A 15,989-nucleotide genomic window follows, 5' to 3' on the forward strand; every position below is an offset into this window, starting at 1 on the left:
GTTCTGAAAGGTTATTATGGTGAAATAAGAGTTGAGAAGCAAGTAAGTTGTTAAGAAAAAACAAACTATCTACAAAATTCAGAATGGCCCGTCCATTGATTACAATTAATCCCATATAAATGTATTTTAACTGCTATGAAATGCTTTCGAGTAGCTAATACGAGCATTCCAGGATAAACTGCACAGTTTCAAGTGTATTATGTTCACAGGTAGAGATTACTTTTATATAAGTTAAACATGTAAACCAAAGAAAGCTGCGGAAGAAATAAGCAATAAAAAGCGCTTAACTGTATATGAAAGATGGACAGTTTGTGGATTTGGACTGAAGCCCTAATTTTAGAACTGCAAAAATTAAGATATTGTGGTTTTTTAATATTTAATGACTGTATTAAAACAAAAAAACAAAAAAAAGGGTGGAAAGTTTTCAGTACCACTAGCGAGCTCCATCAGCAGAAACACAAACACAAGCTAATTAGTGCTAGCTAGCACTAGGGTTTCACTCACAAAAACACACAGACTGCTACTGCAATTAACTACACAACAAGCTATGCTGTTTGTCAGCTAACAGCATTAAAATACTCAAACACCATAAACAAAGTTAAGAGGTCCAGTTAAGTGAATCCATGGTCGTGTCCAAATTCATGGGCTGCATCCTCCTGAGGACCCAGCCTTCGCGGTCTACGTGGGCCGGGTCCTCAGAAGGTCGGGTAGGCCGGAAGTAAACGGCTGGGGAAATTGGACGGTCTAGCCTTCTGATTAGCGTCACCGCTATCTCGGTGGAGTTTAATAAACTCGGCCGTCTGCTCCTTGCTTTCTAAAATATAACAAGACACTGGCGTAAATTCTCGACCATCTCACACTTCTGTTTAATCAGTTTTCTGTTTGATGTTTATTCAGCTGTGTAAAAACCAAGGAGGAACCCACCAGGGGGATTAATAAAGTTTTATTTTATCTAATCTAAAAAAAAAATAAAAATTAGAGAAACCTTCAAATGTATACAAAATATGGATATGGGTCGACTTTTCTATATGGATCATATGTGCAAATTGACCTCAAATGCGACGTGATAGTGAAGTAAGCCACAGCTTTTGGGTAGCTGGGGGTAACTGAGGGAAATGTTTATGTCTAGGGAGTCGGTAACGAGGGTCAATTACTTTAATCAGCCGCTTAAATCAGACATATTCAACTGTGCTTACTGGCATTGTGCCTTTTACAACACAGTAGGGTGTTGCATTCATGATATCACTGTGTCGTTTCAATTTCTGTAGTAGTGCACGATAGGGGTGAAAGTGTCTGGGACTCGTGAGTGCTACAAGGCACTGGCAATGCTTCAGCTGGTGAAAAAGCTTAATGGTATCACCTGCATTTGTGGAAATATGCTTTCAAAACAAAATGCTGTGCGTGCTACTGTGCTTCTTGGTCAGAATTTAAATTGCCAAAATCTCAGTGCAAGAAAAGGTTGTGCAAGGGTGCAACAAATAGTAAATCAGAATCATCAAAATCAAAATTCTGAAGTTGTTTGAAGATAGTAAGAACAGTAACTAATTAAATTACACCTTATATTACAAATTATAACAAAAATTGCTCTAAGATATAAATATCCCGGTATATTATGCACAATTACAGTGGAACAATACCAAACCTGAAGCCTTGCCTGTTGGACCTGTTGGTTCTCTTCTTTTATTGTTGGCTTGTTTCAGCACAACAACTAATCTTTTGTTGGCCTGGATGTGCGTGTATGTCCTTACAGAAGCAACAAGCAGCAAAAGCAGTAGTATATTGTGCACAACTTCCCTGTTAAGCTTGTATTACACTCCTGTGATGACATGTGGAGCTGATGAGTACTTTCATCTACTCCTTAGGATTGGACTGATGGCTGCCATTAAGCTCAATCTTGATTCCAGAGACAAGATTTCAATAGCCGTCTGCTAATATGATTCAAAGGTATCCTCTGGTGATTTCCAGGGTCGGAAAAAAACCCAACACATTACTACGCATGAGTGCATCACTGAACTGAATGAAACAGACCTCTTTTGGAGTTTCCCTCCTCCTGCCCTAAAAAAATCAATCCTAGCAGGGCAATCTATTCTCCTGCTCAGTGCTACCACAGCAGCAGACCAGAGATAAGGGAAAGCACAGATCTTTATGTTTGTGTAGAGGACAAAGGCACTGGCGCACACAGCCTGATTGATCATTTTATTATGCATTCGAAGCACTGCATCCTGTCAGGTGCTTCTGGGACGAACCTTTAACGCCACTGCAGTTTACCATTAATTAATTAAGTCTGTGATGGCAATCGTGAATGTGAAGATTCCATTAGCTTCTACTCTGTGTTCTGCATAATGAGCCACTGAGCTGGACTGGAAGGCCGATCTGAATCGCTGTACAAAATAAAACAGGAAGACAAGTGCTGTACTTTCAAATCAAAAGCTCTGTTCCTAGTACTGGCAGATGGTGGAAGGAGTGAAAGGGTGACAGGGAAAAAAAATCACCTCCAGCTTACTTATTCTTTGGCAATGAAAGAGGACAACGCTCAGAGCCCCTGAGGCCACCCCCTTAGGCTTCTACTTGCTTCGATTCCCCTCCCTCATTGCTTTTCATTACAATTCCTCATTTCTTATCTCTTCTTCCTTCCCCTCCTCCTCCTCCGCTCTAGCATTTCATTTTTTTTTTCCTGGCTCTAATGGAAGCAATAAAGCCTTCAGGGGAAATATGCTAAGTTGCTTTCTGACTTGATTTCTGTTCAGGTAGAGGCTGCCACCCTGGTCAGAGCAGTGGGTATAACAGACATCAGCGTTTACTACTGAAGTGTCATCTGGGATAGGTTCAATCCTAACCTGGAAAAGGGGTTAAGAAAATGGATGGCTTGGAACACTTTCATAAGAATAAAAGTCTTCAGTGGCCCTCTGTGATCTACTTAGTGGATATCCAACTCAAAAAAGCACCACGCAGCTTTGTGTGATGGGAACTGGACAGAAAGCTACGGCGTTCACTGCATTCGGCCATCACGTGCTTCTGTGGCAATGCAAGGAATTATGGGAGAAGATGAAAATGAATTAAGCATTGAACTGAAGCCCAGGCGTGTACTACAGAACAGTGTGAGTCTTAAGCTAATTAATAGTATGGTTTGCCAACTGGGACCGCTTGGCAGCTCTATAGAAGCGGCAGCTACCTCTGAGTGGCACTAACAGGAAACACAGGCCAGGTATGGAAGCCTGAAGTGAAACTACAACAGAGAAAACAGCACAAAGCATGACATTTACTGACAGGCACTTCATTTTGACTTATCCAGGAAACTGCATCTGCTGTGTTTCAGTGACAGAGTGAATCACAGAAGCATTTCAAATCAGAATGATGGCATTTCGTTTCACTGTCAGGTCTTTGAGACTAGTTCAGTCTGACTCATACATGGTGTAGGCTTCTTAGCTAGCAGGCTGCAAGGGTTTTAAAGACATGCTGAGGTCAGAAGGTCTAATTTCCTCCAGCATGAAACAATTCTGCAAGGACATTGTTTTTATTTAACTAGCTGCTGAAAATATTCTTGTTCATTACATGTTTAGTCCATTATTTTGCTAAAAGCCTCGTTGCCACTGCTAAGATTCAACACATCTTTCTCATTTGACCACCAGAGCAACATTCTCAGAAACAGCGGCCCCTACAGGTACAAACATGAATGTACCCAAGAGGACTAATTACTGCACCTCAGTCTAACATGTACCTAAATGTTACATATACAGCATGTCTTACACATATAATATTAGATATTTGCGTATTTTTCCTCTTTGATATTAAGGTGTTACTGCTTAATCTTGAGGTTCTGAATGAATACAAATATTTATATGAAATAAATTAATGACTATCCATCCAGTGTAAAGTTGTTGGCCATTTAATTTAAACATATTCCTGTATTCCTTACATTATTTTGTCTTTTGTGGCATTATCCCAACTGGGCTGGACAATCTGGAGTCTGGACTTAAAATTGTGTCAAATGTGTCAGAGGCAAGATTTAAGAAATTAGTACAGGTGTTACAATAAAAACACAGAACTTGTTGAAAGCAGTGACTCACAGTCTTGCAGACATCCCGAGTCATAATAAACACGTCCATCAATGCCTCATCAAGCAAGCTGTAACAAGAACTTACCAAACTAACATAAACTATAACTACGGATATCTCTTATGTATTTTTTCCTTTATTTTAGTTAGTTTTCCAAGTTTACAAAATCATTTCATTTAGTTTTGTTTTTTTTTCTTCAAAATTTTAGGTTTGATTTTTATTGTAGTTGATAAGATAAGATAAGATGCCACACAAATTATTTGTGCCACTCCAAAAAAAATAATTTCTGTCCACTATAAAGGAGAACATCACAGCCTGATACCTGCAGGTCTGACAGCAGCAGGTGTATCACTCCTGTTTCTACCTGGAGACAGCAGTCGCCTCATTGTTCTGACACACAACACAAAATTATCCACAACACTACACACTAACTACACACTCCAAACACGCTAAACGTCACAAATCTCTCACATCTCAAAACTCTCTCTCTCTCTCTCTCTTGCCGTCACTCCTAATCCGTCAACCCCCCCCCCCCCTTTTTTTGTGGGGGGGGGGGGGGGGGGGGGGTCGCTGCGCTGTCCTTAGATAGTAAACGTGACGAAACTGTTGAGGAAAAAACGCCGCGTATATATTGTTTATCATGGTTTTACGTGGCCTATCAACACAATTTATAAACTGGTATATGTCACCTTGTTGCTTTCTCTTTAAGTGGTCATGTGATTGGCTTACCACGACTACTTTATTCTTCCTCAGTCAAACAGCAGCACTCATCTTGTGATGTGCGGATCGATTCTGAAATATCAATTCCTCCGATACCAATCATTTATGTTCTAGAATCGATTCTCACATTAAAATATCGATATTTTAGTAATTTAGAGTAAATTTGTGGTTTATCATTAACAGGAACACAGTGGAAAGAAACTATAACATTCGGATTGTCTACATTCAAAGGAACTACTTCCTCTTCCGCCTTTCATAGTCATGATGTCATGGTGGGCTGGGATGATGGTTTCCTCTTAAAACCAACCACCCTTTCCTTGGTCTTTACAATCAAGAAAAGACTTGCCCTTTTCCATTATTAAATAAAATGTTTGAGAACTCCCTTTGTCTTCGTCTCCATTATATAAGAGGCTCATTGAAGATGCTATGATTATAGACTATTTTATTATAAATGGAATATAACTAACTCTAACTAATTTATATCTATAAATTGTAAAACGAGTTCCCATCCTAACTATCACAGGTAGAAGTTGCCTTGTGGGAGAAAGGCAGATTATTTGAAGAGAGCCAACAAAGGCTCGGGGAGACCTGTAAACTCCAAACAGAAAAGTCCCATCTGGCCCACCTTCTTGCTGTGAGGCGACAGTGCTAACACTGCACTGCTGAGCCACCCCCATGAATAAATCAGATTTGAGTTTAAAAAGCTTCCAAAGGAGCTCACTGGAGAACAAAAGGAAATCTGGGTTGAAAGAAAGATTCATTTTTACAATTTATTTATTTTTAATATATATATTTTTAAATAGTTCTGCCGGATCCCAGCAATTAACCTGGCGTTAACATGGTGGTGTCACTGTGAGGGTTCCCAGCCTAAAACGCTGGATTTAAAGTCCCGTTAACAGTTTTGTTGTTGATTTGTACACAGCACTTGAGAATCCTGTCATTACTGACCTAAATGTTGCCGGTGTTTGTTCTGGTTTGTTATGAATGAGTTGAGCATTTCCACAGGAATTAGCACTGAATAGCTGAAATCAGTTTGACATCTTGGCGCTGCTAAATTTGAGCTACAGCCTTGTAGCTTTTCCGCTCGCCAGCTGTCGAGACTCCTCATCACTAAATGCATTTGAGGCAAAACTGCTGGTGTGTCCATGTGTGTGTATGCACGTTTGCATGGGTGTTGAGGGGGGACACCTATCTGTCTGCACAGATTGACACGTGTTTCAGACCTCTGAGTATTAATGATCATAAACTTTAGTCCATTATCGGATCAGCGCTCTATTTCAAGCCTCCCAGCAACCGCATCCAGCTTATAATGGCCCTGAGCTTGAAAGCCTGTTGTCCCTGTGCTGTTGTGACACTGCTCTGGTGAACAGCTGTGTGCACACTGGTGTCTTGCTGCTCATGTCTAAATACAGCCACCTATTCAAATAGATGAACAGTGCGGGGAAGTTCATGTAGGAACATCAGAGGATTTGTAGGAACAGCCAATTTCTGTGCTGTAATACATGTTTTTGCTTTGCTTTGGCATTAAAAACCATTCTTTATTGTAACCTTTCATTTCTTCACTCTATTACTCTCTCATTTACGGCACGCACAACCATTTGTCGTACATTAAAAAATAAAATGTCAGATAAATTTGAGGCTTGGCGTTACGCAGCAGAAACTTTTTTTTATATTTTACTGTGACTCCATTTTTCCCACTTATGGAAAACAAAATCATGTTTCCCCATTACTTATTAATTAATTAATTAATTAATTAATTAAATGTTAATTAATATTATATTAATTAAATGGCAGCCCTCAAATATGCTGCACTGAATACACTTTCTTCAACAAGAAAAAAACAAAACCCTTCCCTCTGCATGATATCCAACATGAGATGTACGGAGATGACAGTCGGACAAAATTAACGCAGGTGGCGTCGAGAACTGGACGATAATCTTTCGCTTTGTTTTTCCTGACTGGGGGATTTGGTTTCAGACCTGTTGCGCAATCCTAAAGAGTTCTGACAACAACATCTGCTGTTCGAGAGGGAAATCAGGGATACAGCCTGCTGGGGCACAAATGCTTGTTGTGATGAGATTAGCAGTTGGGGATGACCCCCAGCACCCTTGTTGTCGTGATCAAAGAGGACAAGGAGTGCTGGGGGTCGGTAGACTTGCAGCAGCATGAGCAGTGTTACTGTTTTCCGTTGGCCTCTCGGAACATCATTAAACATCACTCGAGTATGTTCGGCCACGTTTACAAATATGTGCGTGGAAAGGTTCTTAACCTGCTCTTAAAGGTTTTTAATGATCTTTTATTAATTGCTGACTCTGCCACTTTAGTGCTTTTAGATCTGAGTGGATCATGGGATTATCTTGTCAGGACTGGAGAGCTGTGTGGCTATGAAGGAACTGCACTGACAGAAGTTTATCTTCACCCGCATCCACCCCCCCTTACATGTGGGGTCCCTCAAGGATCTATCCTTGGTTCACTACTTCTTTCCCTTTACATGCTCCTATTAGGATATATTTTCAGAAAATATGGAATCTCATGTCACTGTTATGCCAATAATTCTCAAATCTACTTTTACACTTAAAAAGAATTCTATGGATTCCCTAAAAATTTTGCTTGACTGCCTCGATGACATTAAATCATGGTTTGCATTACATTTTTTCAATGTTCAAAAAACTGAGATTGTACTGTTTGGACCTTCTGACCCTCGTTTTTCTTTTAGGGGTGACTTGGCCTTCTGGAAAATTGCAGTTTTTCATTTGAGAAACAAATAAATTCAATTATAAAAGCCAGCTTCTTCCAGCTCAGGGCCTTTGCAAGAATTAAAAACATTTTGTCATCTGCTGACTTCAACAAAGTGATTCATGCATTCATTTCATCCAGGCTTGACTACTGTAATAGTCTTTAGACCAGGCTCTGCTCTCTCGTCTTCAGCTAGTTCAGAATGCTACAGCCTGACTCTTGACAGGCACTCGTAAACACGACCATATTTCCCCAGTCTGGGCTTGTTTACACTGGCTTCCAGTATGTTATAGAATTGATTTTAAGATTTTATCGCTTGTTTTTAAGTCTCTAAACGGATTAGCTCTGTCAGACCACTCTGAAATTTCAATAAAAATACTCCAATTAGAACTCCCAGGTCAGCTGATGAGTTGCTTCTAATTGTTCCTAGAAGCAGACTGAAACACAGAGGAGACCGAGCCTTTGCGATTGCTGTGCCCAAACTTTGGAACCTCTTCAAATTAGGATCTCTCCAACACTCGACATCTTTAAAACCCGTCTGAAAACACATCTTTACTAACTAGCTTTTAATTGTGACTCCGTTTTTGTTTTGTTCTTTGTGTGCGTTTGCTCTACTTTTTACCTTTTTACTATATACAGCACTTTGGTCAACCTGTGTTGTTTTTAAATGTGCTTATAAATAAATTGATTGACTGATATTTTAGTGAATCAGACTTTTATCTGTATAAGGAAACACACTTACCTGGACGTGAAGCAGAGAGCAAAGCTTGCATTGCTAAGGCGGAGAAAGTGCGACTAGAGAAACTTAAATAATTGTGTCTGAGACCTGAGGAGGAAGCCAGAGAAGTGGCAGCTTTCCGAAGTGTTCCCATCTGAGCAACAACCATTTCAAATAAGTAAATGAATAAAAAGTTGCATTCGGGCTAAAATAATGGGGGTGCTAAACAGTGATGAGAATAACGGCGTTACAAGTTAGTACAGTTACAGTTACTAACAAGAAAATGCGGTCCGTTACTATTTTTCAACAAACAGATGGTTGAAGCTGTGTTCAGCTTACCGCATCTTATATCAGTTGCACGGAAGTAGTTGACTACGTAAATAATCTGGACGCTACAGCTTTAAGCAGCTACGCGTGCTCCCGCGGACGGTAATCACGATCACTGTCTAGCACAACACCTGGGGCCAAGGGGGCCAAACAATCGCATGAGTGCTAGTGATGTGCACTGATTTCCTTTCCGATCTGATACCAAGTAATATTCAGGGTTAGGGCTGTTCGATATAACGATATATATCGGATGACGATATAAAAACGTCTATCGTTTCATTTTACGCTATCGTTTGTTTCGTGGTGTTGCAAAATAAACTGTTTACAGAAATATTTTTTCATCGTTTTGATGTCACTGTAGTGGTTATATTAATTTCTTAAAGTTCCCTCTTTCTCTTATATTTAATATAACCACACTACGGACGGACAAGCGCCTGTTTTTATGCGTTATGGTTAGCAACAACGATGGTAACACCATCGCATGTCCGCTTGTTTATGTTCCACATAAACCTTTCACAATAAAGCTCAAGATCCTGTTGAGACTTTTCAAAATAAACTGTTTATCAGACATTTTCAACTTAATAATGCAGGGTTCATCATATAGAAATAAAAAAACTGAAGTTGTGCGCTATTTGAACACCTTGCCTGCCTGCAGGACTAAAGGACTCTGTGAGAGACGTCTGTCTCGCCCTAGCAGCACCTGTCCCTCTCCTCCTCTTCAGTTCACCTCAACATACGCTCGTCATATTCTGTGATATGATTTACTCTGAGGTGTTTGACAAGGTTAGTGATGTTGCCACAACCATACATGCCAACCCTCCCGATTTTTCCGGGAGAATATAGAATTTCAGTGCTCCTCCCGAAAATCTCCCGGAGCCACAATTCTCCCGAATTTTTCCAGATTTTCCACCCGGACAACAAAATTGAAAAACCATATCACAGAATTCATAGCGCAGCCCAGCCAATTCCAGTCTCCAACAATGTCGGCAGCTACTTAGTTTTAATATTACTCTTATTTCTCTTTCTGGGTCGCAAAAAAACTTTTAACATATTTTCAGGTGAGAATGTAGCTGTGTAAACTTCAAATATCTGAGCCGACCAACACATCGTCTTCAAACCCCCGCGGTCTTTCACTACTCGGGTTAAACGTGATATATAAGTCACTTTGATAACTTAAAAATGTTATTGTTTGGCTTTTTCAGTGTTTTATTTGTTTGTGACTAAATCAGTTTGGCTGAGATTAAAGTTATTAGATTAGATTAAATTAAACTTTATTAATCCCTCTGGAGGGTTCCTCTGGGGTTTTATCACAGCTGAATAAACGTCAAACAAAAAGAGAGTTTACATCAGTGCCCGGTTATATTTTAGATAGCAAGGAGCAGACGGCAGAGTTTCACTCCACTGACGGAGCCTGCGACGTACTACCTGTCTTTCTTTAGACGACGAAGGCTGGGTCCTCAGGTGGAAGCAGCCTCTGAATTTGGACACCCCCGCTGTTTCCGGGCCGGCCAATAATAACAGTGACATTTAACGTATTTTATCCGATAAATAAACACTGTAAAATGTATTTATCACCCCCCCAACTAGGGCTGGGCTATATCATACCGTTCACGGTAATACCGGTGTAATTTTGGGCAACGATAGGAAAATGAAATCGCGATAGAATATGGGTAAAACGAAGAGAAGAGCGAAAGTGGATCGTTAAATGAAACGGATGAACCAGAATTGGTTTGTAAAAATGCTGCAACTTTAGTGGTGTGGAACTGGTTTGGCTTTCGTCCATCAGATACACAACAAAGCACTATTTTTGGTAGAGCATGCTAGCGGGCCGTCGTTATTACCGTGTTTTTTGGAAAATACAGCACACTTAAAATCAATCCTTTGATTTTTCTGAAAATCGACAGCGCCCCTTATAAACCCGTGTGAATTCTGGTTGTGTTTACTGACCTCGAAACAATTTTATGTGCACGGCACTCGAAAATCTGTCAGATGTTTTAGTACGACTTTGCTAAGCTACGAAGCCGCACCGCTTGATGGATTGTTGGAGCATTACGGCTATCATAGGCAGGAGCTTCGTGGAGTGATACGTACTGTGCTTCAACATAACATTACCGTATTGTGTGTGTATAACCTCTTTTTAAGTTTTGTGGGTATTATACATGGTTATGCTGAGGATATGTCGGCCAATTTCCACTGGAAATGCCTTTTGGTTAAACTGTCAGCGAGGAATTTGCATTTGCACTGTTAAATATTTATATAACTTTAATGCCCATAAAAAACAGCTGCTTGTTTAAATGAAAATACATTGATGGGGTTTTTTGCACTAATAAAGTTGTGGAGTAGTAAAGTATTTTGTCTAGTGTCAATTATATCGTCAGTTATATCGTTATCGCAAATATTCAAATGTATATCTTGATAAATACTTTTGGTCATATCGCCCTGCTCTACTATCTATATTGATGTCCCTCCGGTACACCTGGACAAATCGTGTCCAGGGAGAAGGAGGTCTGAGCATCTCTGCAACCCTAACAGACGCACAGCTGGGTCTGGTCTGCAAAACACATGGATCCCATATAACAAAAAACTAAACAAAACACTAAACAAAACACTACAGGATTATAAACAACTAACAACCAATCACAGTTTACCAGCCTGAGAAAATGACTCAACGGCAGAAATAAAGAAAATGGAACAGATGCACAGATAAGCCTGGTGACACACTGTGAGTTTTCAAGCCTCAAACTGATTGTGAAAAAAAAAAAATCAACGTGCACGTACATATGTACAAAGTTACCTACCTACACCCCCCACACACATACACACAAACACACACAAAAGCATGTTTGCATACACGCACTTTTAAAAGCGTGGGCTTGCAGTCCACTAATGAAGTTGTCACATAGCAAACAATCATCTTTTGTTCTATTTTTAAGCTGCTATTTATAACAAGAAGAAAAGAAACTTTCAAATCGACATCGTGTATGTTGGCACAGCAAAGCTACACAATCGAGATAAGCAAAGTAGAGCTGCAGACATAAAGAGGAGCTATAGAGAGATCTCAAAGGTTGGAGAGATGAAGGGAGGGTGGACTGTGAAGTCCCAGAAACAGTGTAGAGAACGGTGCCAACCGCAGGGAAGTAGAGCATCAATTAAGGGCAGCGTGCCCTAGATGGGACAGTCAAGTTCCCACAATGCATCACCATCACGGCCACCACTTTACTTTCAGTCTCTGTTTTACACACACACAAAGCACAGCGCTAATGAAAGGTTTGGCATACACTGTACTCAGTGACACTTTTGCAGACCTCAACAAAATGTATTGTTAGACTATCTTCATGTATTTGTTGTTCAACATGTGCAGATATGAACTTTTCTTTTTTAACTGAACACATTACTGAAAAATGCTCACGGATGATGCTGTCACAGTCTCTAAGTCAGAGCAGCTTCAGTGTTTGTAGATTGCACTCTGCAGCACATGTAGCAGAGTAGCATCACAGGTAAGCACATGCTGTTGTTGAGGGCAGCAGTATTCAGATTTGACTGCCTTACAAATGCTGGAGGATTGGATGAATATATTGGCTTTTTGGCCAAGTTAATCACTGGTTGTTTTATTGTTTTGGTTTGTGAGTATGCCTAAGGCACAGTGATGTGGTGGTAAGCGCTGTTGACTCACAGCAAGTTTGCACGCAAACACGTCCTGTTCTCTTCAGGTACTCCAGCTTCCTCCCACAGTCCAAAGACATGCAGTTAGTGGAGTTGGGTTAAACAGGGATTCTAAATTGACCTTAGGTGTGAATGTGAGCGTGAATGGTTGTCTGGCTCTCTGCATCGATCTGTCCAGATGCATCACTGAAAACTCAACTTAGTAAATCATTCACTTCTAATCTCCTCCATTTATTCATGTACGTCTGGGTTGTGTGGATAGATGTCTAATCAAAGAAGACCTCTCTCTTCCCAGCCATCTCCTTTGCCTCTGGCAGCAGGACACCTAGGTGCTTCCAAGCCAGATGAGAGGTGGAATCTCTAAACATATCCTGGGTCTGTCCTAGTCCTCCTTCTGGGAGGACAGAAGGAGGACTAGGACAGACTCCTACTCCAAGGGAGGAGGGAGCCAGTTGAGGTGCTGGAGAGATCCGGAATTGCATGGTGAGTCTCTTCTGAGGTAAGAGATAAGGTGAGTCCCAGTGACCCCTAAAGGGAGCAAAAGAAGAAGAATGGGGGCCTAATGATGTCTTCCCATAGACTTATATAGAACTAGAGGTACTTTTGAAACCATTGGAGTAGTACCCTGCAAACCATAAAAAAGAAGACTGGTTTAAGGCACTTTAACCTGCATGTAGCCTTACTTTTCAGATCTGGAACCTACAGTTTATGCATATCACCAACCTCAGGTACTTCTGGCTCACAAGCCATCCCTACACTAACATTTATATTAATGATATCAAAGCACTAAATCGATATAGCAATAAAATCACAGCTAGTTTTCCTGTTTGTTGGTTTGCAAGCCTTAGCGTTTCCTCCTCAGTTCGCATTTGTCGCTCTCAATTGTGTCATTATCGCATTTATTTATGAAATGGAAAAACGGTTCAGGGCGCAGGGTGGGGAAGATTATATTTGGAACTCTGGATATGACCACAGACCCCGGATGCTTAAAGTTGTCCCGTTCGTCTTCATCATCATCCCTCCTGCTGAGAGCTGCAGCCTACCTGAGGCTCTCACACACGTGTACACACAAAGAACACACTGCTGTTAGTGCTGAATTATTGAGCAGAGAGCGACAGGGATGCACAGAGCATGCACACCAGGAGAGGGTAATAAGACACCAAGGAGAGCTTTATGTACATGACTCCAAACACACACATAAACACGAACGCACACACAGCTGCCAGCGTAAGCTAATCCTTCTGAGGTTTATCCAGTGTTAGGGGACACAAATATATGTCACACATTGGTATTAAGGCCCAGAACAGAAGAGGTGTTTAAGTGTACACAAACACACTATCCCAAAAAGAATCAAGGATGATCCAGCATGAGGAGACGGTGTCAGGTCTGTGACATCAAATCCTGTCGGTGCAGATGCAGCTCCAAAACGCTGACGCAGAGCACATTCAACACTGCAGCAACAGTCTGACTAGTCCTTTTTCAACTGCCCTCCTCAAAAAATAACTAAATAAATAAACGTGCTGCTACACCCGAACACAGTGCTGGTACCGAAGAAAAAAGTTACCCTGGAAACTCAATGAGCAAACACACTCAGGAATACAGGAATTTTTTTGTGAGCTGTTCCAGTCTGCTGCTTTCTTCCCTGATCTTCCAGCTTCATCACTCAAAACGGATCTGTTTCACATCCAGTCACCTCTCATCTTCCTCTTCTTCTTCCTTCTCTCCTAACAAATTACTCCCTCATCCCACACACACAGACACATTTGTATCCCCTTTCTGCTGATGCATCAGGTTCAAAGATCCGTCAGCAGCAGCCCTGGTTAATGTGTGGCTGCAACATGGCCGACTCGGATCACTGAATCCTGTACCAGCCTGCATCCTGAGCTTGTGCGTTTCTGTGTGTGCCTGTCTCTGTGTTTAATGTCGGGTCCAAAATTTGTGGCTGTTGTGGCGCAGAAGCAGACCAGACAAGCTAGCGGTCTAGCATCATTACACAATGTGACGGAACTTCCTTCCTATTCAGGGGAAGTTCTTCTAATCTGTCTGCTGTTAATCCCAATCTGTGTCCGCCCTGTTTGTCTCCCTCCAGGCTGCCGTCCAAACAGGCGCAGCTCACTGCTCGCAGCAGGAAACCAGAGAGGGCAGACAGATGCTCGCAGGGACTGGCTGTCAAGAGATTTGGGAGGCGTGGACCTGTGTTTCTGTTGCTGTTTAAATGAGGAGGAGAGGGAGCAAGGAGAGGAAGTGTGAAGGAGTCTAATTTGAAGTAGAAAAAAGCTTGCGAGTGCATTGGTGATACTGCTGTTGCTGCAGCTGCCAGGGGAATGAAATTCCTGCAGTCTGTTAAAGCCTCGCTGTCATCCACAAGAAAATCCCCTTCACGGCTACAGCTTAAGGTCACCTTTAACAACGCAGCAATCCTAAGTCACTGTAGAAGCCCCTATGTAAACATCCCATACAACAGAAAAGCCACCAGGAAAACAAACAAGAATACAGAAGGAGTCACTAAACGAATGTAAATCCATTCAACAGCAATAACTACTGTACTTACTTTGCAGGGAAATCAGAGACATCTGTATGCACAAAATTCAAGGAAAAACCAACATAAAGTGCCTTAGTAAGGCGAGTAGCCACCACTTACTGCCAAACCAGACGGGCTAGTCTTGAGTATTCCAGAAACTGCTGATTTTCTGGGATTTTCCCACACAATGCACTCTAAGGTTTACAGAGAATGGACTGAAAAAGAGAAAAAAGATGTGGTGAGCGGGCGTTCTCAGGATGGAAATCCCTGGTTGATGCCTGAGGTTAGAGGACAATGTCCAGGCTGCTTTGAGCTGATAGGAAGACAACGGTAACTCAAATAAGCATCTCTCAATGCACAACACAAAGACCCTGCCAAGTACCTGTCCTGACAACTAGGAACGGGAAAGTCAGGCTACAGTTCACACAGGCTCACCAAGACTGGTTGACACGAGTATGGAAAACATGGCCTGCTCTGATGAGTCTATCAACAGTTCAGCCTGCTGGCGGTGGTGTAATGGTGTAGGGGATATTTTCTTGGGAACCTCAGTAGGAAGTGAGCATTGTTTATTGCCGTTGACCATGTCCACCCCTTTATGATCACATTGAACCAATCTACTAGTGGGTAATGTGCCATGTCATAAAGCACAAATCCTCTCAAACTGGTTTCTTGAACATGACTCATCAGGTGTATCTGACATCCCCATATTGGTGTTGTTCCTGGATCCTGTTCCTGGATGTTGCTAAAGGTTGTCTACTGATGTCTACGCAGGAAAAAAACATGACCGCAGTGTTGAACCTGGACCAACGCTAATTATGATGAACAGCAGGAACAGTACTAATACAGGTATATCAGATATCAGAACAGTTACCAGACCTCAACCCAACAGAGCACCACTGGGATGTGGTTGAACAAGGAAATTCACATCATGAATGCGCAAGTCAACAAAACTGGAGCTACTGTCTGATGCTGTCAAGTCAATATGGACAAAATTCTGTAAGGAATGTTTCCAACACCTTGTTGAATCTCTGCCACTAAGAATTAAGGTAGTTCTGAAGGCGAAGCAGGGGTTCTACCCGTTCATTATTAGAGATGTGTACTTAAGAAAGTGGCTGATGACTGTATAGGTATTTAGCAGATAAATCAACAGACAGGGCCAACATCAGCCAATATTAATAATATTTAAATGCATCGCTACCTCTAAAATGACAAGTGCACCCATGCCATACCAGTAAAAAGCCACCCATAG

General features: G+C 41.4%; 1 protein-coding gene across 1 annotated transcript in view; it reads right to left on the reverse strand.

The window, feature by feature from the left end:
* The window catches only part of camk1da (calcium/calmodulin-dependent protein kinase 1Da), a 76,896-nt gene that overhangs the window by 59,968 nt on the left and 939 nt on the right, over positions 1-15,989 (reverse strand). The gene's annotated exons all lie outside the window — the stretch shown is intronic.

Source organism: Diplotaxodon limnothrissa, linkage group LG17, assembly GCF_057381915.1.
Source record: "Diplotaxodon limnothrissa isolate DT_005_m linkage group LG17, D_limnothrissa_male_GT1.1, whole genome shotgun sequence".
Lineage (NCBI taxonomy): Eukaryota > Metazoa > Chordata > Actinopteri > Cichliformes > Cichlidae > Diplotaxodon > Diplotaxodon limnothrissa.